General features: G+C 53.9%; 1 protein-coding gene across 4 annotated transcripts in view; it reads left to right on the top strand.

Annotated features, from left to right (window-relative positions):
• Window positions 1-1113: 1113 nt before the first annotated feature.
• MAP3K14 (mitogen-activated protein kinase kinase kinase 14) overlaps window positions 1114-6000 on the top strand; it is a 28374-nt gene continuing 23487 nt past the window's right edge. For 2 of the 4 annotated variants that reach the window (XM_075443903.1, XM_075443898.1), the window contains exon 1: window positions 2538-2611. The gene's annotated coding sequence lies outside the window, so the exon portion shown is untranslated. Of the gene's footprint in view, window positions 1133-2537; window positions 2612-3230; window positions 3422-6000 lie in introns of those variants that run through there. The other 2 variants (XM_075443901.1, XM_075443902.1) reach the window with 2 other exon arrangements.

Here is a 6000-nt window from a genome sequence, read left to right as displayed (position 1 = left end):
CGAAAATAACCTACCGAAGACTCCCTTAGATTTTTAAAGCGGAACTGTTGCCAAATTATTTCGACTCCTGAAAAGCATCGCCTTGTAAAAGCTTCTCTGATTGTTCTTTGTCTCGACTAGCAGACATCCCACATTCTTTAAGTGAGCAGGAGACAGCAAGCAAGGTTTTAGAAGATGTGGCCAGTCATTACTGCAACTCCTCCTCACTTGAGGTTTTCCCACTGCTTGAACACAAGGATGATTCTTTACTCAGGGAACGTCAGAGCTGGGCTGGATCTCAGGTTCTGCGACCACAACGTGCGCTGCCTAAGCGCAGGAGCAGACAGAGCACGAACCCGCCCCGAAGTGCAGTGCTCTCCATACACCCCACTCGGAGCTGACCACAGCTCAGTTCCTGCAGGTGGGACAGAAAAACACCTGTAACCACTGGCTGCCTCTCTGCGAGAGCTGACCTGATGATGGCAACCCCGCACCCAACATTTTCTATCTCCACTTTCATAACTTCTAAAGGTATTGAAGTAACCTACAGAATATCCTATTGACTAGAACATACCACAAATAACAGTGACCTAGGTTCATTTAACTCCATTTCTGTAGTGTAACCAGGCAACAGGGGATCATTTTGCAACACTACACAGCTAATTCTCTTAGGAAAGAGCTCTCGGGACTAAAAAATTCTCTCGAAACTATGCAGAGTCTGAGTGTAACAGACTCCCGTATGGAGCCAGTCCATACCGCAGGTGAGGGATACGGGATCTGCTGCCATGAATTTCAGCGCGGCGCAGAGCACCATCACGGCGGTTGTCATACACAGACTCTTTGCCACAGCAGAGTCATCCTCCTGCGTGGGGCAGAGCATGCTGTACGTCACACTACGGAGTCCAAATCCAGAGGGACTCAGCAAGTACATCAGGGTCCGTTCTTAGGAGCTTGGAAATTCTTAGCTCTGAAATTATTTATTTTCTGTAGCCCCCAGCCCTCTGAGGCAAGGACCAGGAGTTACCCAAACTGAGCCCTATGTTTAGGGTCAAAGATTAATGCTACTTGGGCAAATTAGGATCCGAAGAATAAACCATTACTTACTGGGAAGCATCAGATGAAATGAGGGGAAAAAACCCTACCAATAATGTATGTAAGTACCTACCAATACTACCACCTACCAGTAAGGTTGGTAAAGTGTTCAAAAAACATGTAGATATGGCACCTGGGGACATGGTTTAGCAGGCATGGTGGTGTTGGGTTGACAGTTGGACATGATAACCTTTGAGGTCTTTTCCAACCTTAATGATTCTGTGATTCAAAGTTATCACAAACTTACTCAGAAACATTCTCTCCGCATCAGGACTGCAGCCCTTTCAGTGGGCTCCACAGCGCCCGGGGATGAAGGCTCAGCCTCACCTCTCCCATGGCCTTGCTGCAGCTCTGACACCAGATGCAGATATAGAATCCTAGGTTGAAAACTACCTCTAGGATCACCAAGTCCAACCGTCAACCCCAACCCCACCACACCTGCCAAACCATGTCCTCAAGTGCCACATCTACACAGTTTTTGAACCCCTCCAGGGATGGGGACTCCACCACCACCCTGGGCAGCCTGGTCCAATGCCTGACCGCTCTTTCAGTGAAGAAATTTTTCCTGATATCCAATCTAAACCTCCCCCAACTCGAGGCCATTGCCTCTCGTCCTATCGCAGTTACCTGGGAGCAGAGACCAACCACCCCTCACTACACCCTTCTGTCAGGGAGCTGTGGAGATCGAGAAGGTCTCCCCTCAGCCTCCTCTTCTCCAGACTGACCAACCCCAGCTCCCTCAGCCACTCCCCATCAGACTTGTTCTTCAGACCCCTCCCCAGCCTCGCTGCCCTTCTCTGGACACGCTCCAGCCCCTCCATGTCCTGCTTGTGGTGAGGGGCCCAGAGCTGAGCACAGCACTCCAGGCGCGGCCTCGCCTCCTTTCTCGCAGCCTTTCCCTCGGCATCCAGGCGGGAAAAGGTGACGGAGCCTCAGCGCAGGGAGAGCAGAGTCCGCAGGCCTCGGTTCCCCAAGCCAAACGCAGTCCGGCCCGCCAGCCCCAGCGGAGGCGGCTCCGCTCTCCTCGGCCGCGCTCCGGCCCGCTCCCCGCCTCCCTTCCCGAGACCCCGGCGCGGAGCCGAGCGCGCCCGACGTGACGGACGATCGTGAGGCGAATCCCCCTCTCCCCCCCACCTCCCCCCCGCGCCTGCGCACTGGGCGCCTCCGCGCCGCTGCCCTGCCGGCGCCCCTCCGGCTGCGCGCGCATGCGGCACCGGGAGGAAGCGGGGGGAGGGGGCGGGGCTTGTCAGGAAGCCCCGCCCGCTTCTGGGAAACCCGGGCCGCCCCCGGCCGCTCGCCCCCGCCCCCGGCCTCGTCCCGCCCGCCGGGACCGCGCCGCGCCCGGGGAGCCGGCGGGGCCGGGCGGGGCGCTGGTTGGGCGCGCGCGGGCGGCGGGGCAGGGCCGGTCGGCGATTGGCTGCGCGGCGCCGGGGGGGCGGGGCCGGCGCTGGCCACCGCCTGTCAGTGAGCGGGGCGGCGCTGAGGAGGCCTGAGGGGCCGCGGCGGGCCGGGCCGGGCCGCACCGAGCCGGGCCGTAGCGGTAGGTGCCGCTGCTCAGGGGGCGCGGAGCGGGGCTGCGTCCGGCCGCCGCCGCGGGGACGGGCTGTGGGGGGGCGGCGGCGGCCGTTGGCGGTCGGCCTGGGAACCGTGGAGCGCGTCTCTCCGGGCCGGCCGGCCTGAGGCGAACCCGGCGCCGCCGCTTCCGCGGCCGCCTGCGGGAGGAGGGCGGGAGGGAGCCCCCCGCTCGCTGCCCGGCCCCGGCGGGAAGGGAGCCGGCCGCCGCGGGGAGGGCCCCGGGAGCACCGGCAGCTCTGAGCGGTACCGGCCGGCTCCTGGGCCGCGCTCCCCGGGCTCGGTTCGAAGCCTGGACGCGCTGTCTCTGCCGGGAAGCTCCGCTCCTCGGCCCCCGGCTCCCCGGTTCCGCGCCCGCGGAGAGCGGCGGAGAGGCCGTGGCCTTTGCCCGCTCGGTGGGCGCTGCCGGGTGCTCCCCAGCCCGGGAGACGGGAGGAGGAGCAGGAGGCGCAGCCCGGAGCTCGGCTAAGCCGAAGCCGCAGCTGAATGAGAGCCGGGGTTCGGCTGAGCTGCCGCCCGCTCCCAGCGAGCCCTGGCGCTTCTCTCTGCCGCGGCTCTTTTTTTATTCTTTTTTTTTCCTCTGGCAGAAGGTTAAAATGCTTCTTTGCTGATTAATAAGAGGCTGCTGTGGTTGGGCTCAGATGCTTCCTGTCTGCTTGAATCGGCTGCGTTAGAAACGTGTTTCAGCGCTCCGCGCGTGTGAGAAGCGGCGGTCTGAAACTGGCATCCATAAACAACATCAGAATTTCTTTTTTCAGCTGGTTTTCTGAACTCTTTTGTGAGTAATAACTTGCACCCTCTTTGCTGTGACATTGGTGATAAGAGCGATCGAATCGGGCTTTGAAACGTGCGTCTGTAGTGTGCCGCGTTATTGCGTTTTAACTCGGTGAAAATCTGTTATTGGCACAACCGCTAGATGCCTTTGGAATGAGTCATTTGCTATTAACTATTAAATTTTAACTGCTCTAAGAGAGTGAATCTTTGTACAGCATGCGGAGGAGGAGGAGTGTAACAAACAAACATACAGCAACCAAAAAACCGAAAGGATTTGTGGGCCCTGATCCGACACCGCCGCAGCTAGCGAGCTTTGCCGCTGCCTGTCCCGAGTCTCGTTTCGGTGTGAGGTGTGAGAAGGGAGAGCTGAGCTTTTGCTGTGACAGTGACGTGGTGCCTGATTATTGCTCTGCCAAGAGGATGGAGGCAAACGTGACCGTGCTGTCGCTCTAACTTTCCTTCTGCGACTTTTGGAGTTTGGTGGCAAGTGTCAGTGCAGACGGAGGGATAGAGGTCTGGAGGACGGAAAGATTTCCAAGCTCTAAGAGGAGCAGCTGGCTCGGAGTAAAAGAGACCCGGGTTAGGAAAAGGGTCTGGAGATGCTGGGGAAGGGGAGTCAGGAGGGTGCATGGAGGGACCAGAAGGAGCTCTGTGAGGGCTAGACCTGTGGGACTTCAATCTGTAGGAAACTGGGCTTAGCTGGTCACAGCTGAGTGACCACGGGGCCCTGATGGATGTGGACCTCGTCTTGTCTAAAAGGCAGTTCTCTGCTGCAGTTCATGTGGGAGTTTGTCTCATGGGAGTTTGCTCAGGCTGGACAGTTAGAAACGACTCGGGGCAGTTCGGGTTTCTACTTTATAGTAGAAAATCATCATAAATGAATTCACAGGACCAATCATAAATTAAGATTACATAGAAAGGCTTCTATCTATACTAAATTTAACTAAACTTTTGGTTTGGCCCAGCATTTCAGCGTTACTGCTTCCTTGTAGCCTTTCATGGCATTTTATAGGTGTGATTGTTCTGCAGCTTCAATCCTTCAATGTATTGTAATAACTGGTGAAATCTTGGTCCTGCCTGCATGGGCAGAATGGATTTTAATGTGTGTTTGTGGCTGTTGTTGGAAGTTGTCCATTTAGGTGTTTTACGATATCATCTTGTTATAATTTCGGAAATAACTTCACTCCACAAGTGGGTCTTCAAATGCAGGATGTCATTAAGCAGTGTCCTGAGAGCCTGCGTGGGAACAGCTGAGCCAGGCTGGGAAGCAAAACCTTGTCAGGTCGAAGTCTGTTCTGATGCTTGCTGGTTGCAAAGCAGTTTGGAAACCTTGGCGGCTTCTTTGAATGAATGGGGTTGCGGTGAGGTTCGTAAACTCTGGGCAAACGGTGGTGTTTGTGTCTTTGTTCAACAGCATGAGGGGAATTGTCAAGGGGTGAGTTGTACCCAAGCTTGTACTTGAGGAAATGAAGATAGGTGTGTTTAGATACTGCTGATGGTTAAACCCAGGCGGATATTTTCCTACAGACTTTGTAACCAAACTATTGCAATATACGAACGCCTGGCAACTGAAAAGGCAGCTGAAGCTCATTACCCTGACGTTTACAGTAAGCAATGCAAATGGCTGGAACGGGATTTTGAAGTATTTACTATCAAACCACTTTAAATAATATGTTTACATTTTTATTACCATTTGTAACATAACTTACTCATGAACATAAGGCTGATAGTGAAATTCTTCCTGTGGTGGTTTAGGTAGAAGGTTTAGCTTTACCTGATGATCTCCAGGTAAGCCTGTGTGCAGCAGCGCTTAACGAGAGGTGAGAGACTAAGAGGAACCAGGCAAGATCGTACAGGATCCCCTCGTACAGAGGAGTGGGCAACACCGGTTGAAGCAAAGGAGGTGAAGGCTGTGAGCATCCTGGAATAGCAACTGCTGATCTGACTCACCAGTATTTTAATCAGTAAGGCATTCTATTTATTTTTACTTTGGAACTCTTAGATACGAGAGGGAAGGTTTGGTGGTTGTTTTTTTTTTTCTCTTAAACATGGTAACTTCAAATGGCATTAACTGTGTTTTAAGGCAGGGATGTGTGAGTGCTACAGCTTTTTTTAAATCCCTTTTGACACAAATTGAAACTTCTCCTTGCTGACAGCATTAAGCTTGTTTAAATAACCACCCTAGGGCCATGCTACAATAATATGCCTTAAACTGACACGGCCGAAAACGGAACCGTCTTAATTTCAGTTCCATCTGAAACGTGGGCAGGCAAGGAAGCTCATCGATACCATCCAGGCAGAGAAAGACAGTGGTGAGGAGGCAGGGATGAAGGGAAAAAGTGGTGCCTGGGGTCTGAAGGGGTTGTACATAGAAATCTACTTCTTGGGCCCCAAACCAGCTCTTTAGTGTGATTCATTTTTTTAACAAGTGTCTTTTTTTCTTTTTTTTTTTTTTCCCTTTGGTGAAATGTGTGGTTTTTGAGAAGACTTGATGTCTGTGTGTGATGATTTAGTAGCTAATACTCTGGACAGGTTCTTCTGGCTGCAGACTTGGCACTTTCTCGAATACCTGCTGACGGCTGT

This window comes from Opisthocomus hoazin, chromosome 26, assembly GCF_030867145.1.
Source record: "Opisthocomus hoazin isolate bOpiHoa1 chromosome 26, bOpiHoa1.hap1, whole genome shotgun sequence".
Taxonomy (NCBI): Eukaryota; Metazoa; Chordata; class Aves; order Opisthocomiformes; family Opisthocomidae; genus Opisthocomus; species Opisthocomus hoazin.
The sequence above is the reverse complement of the archived record's forward strand: the minus strand, read 5'-3'. Positions and strand labels throughout refer to the sequence as shown.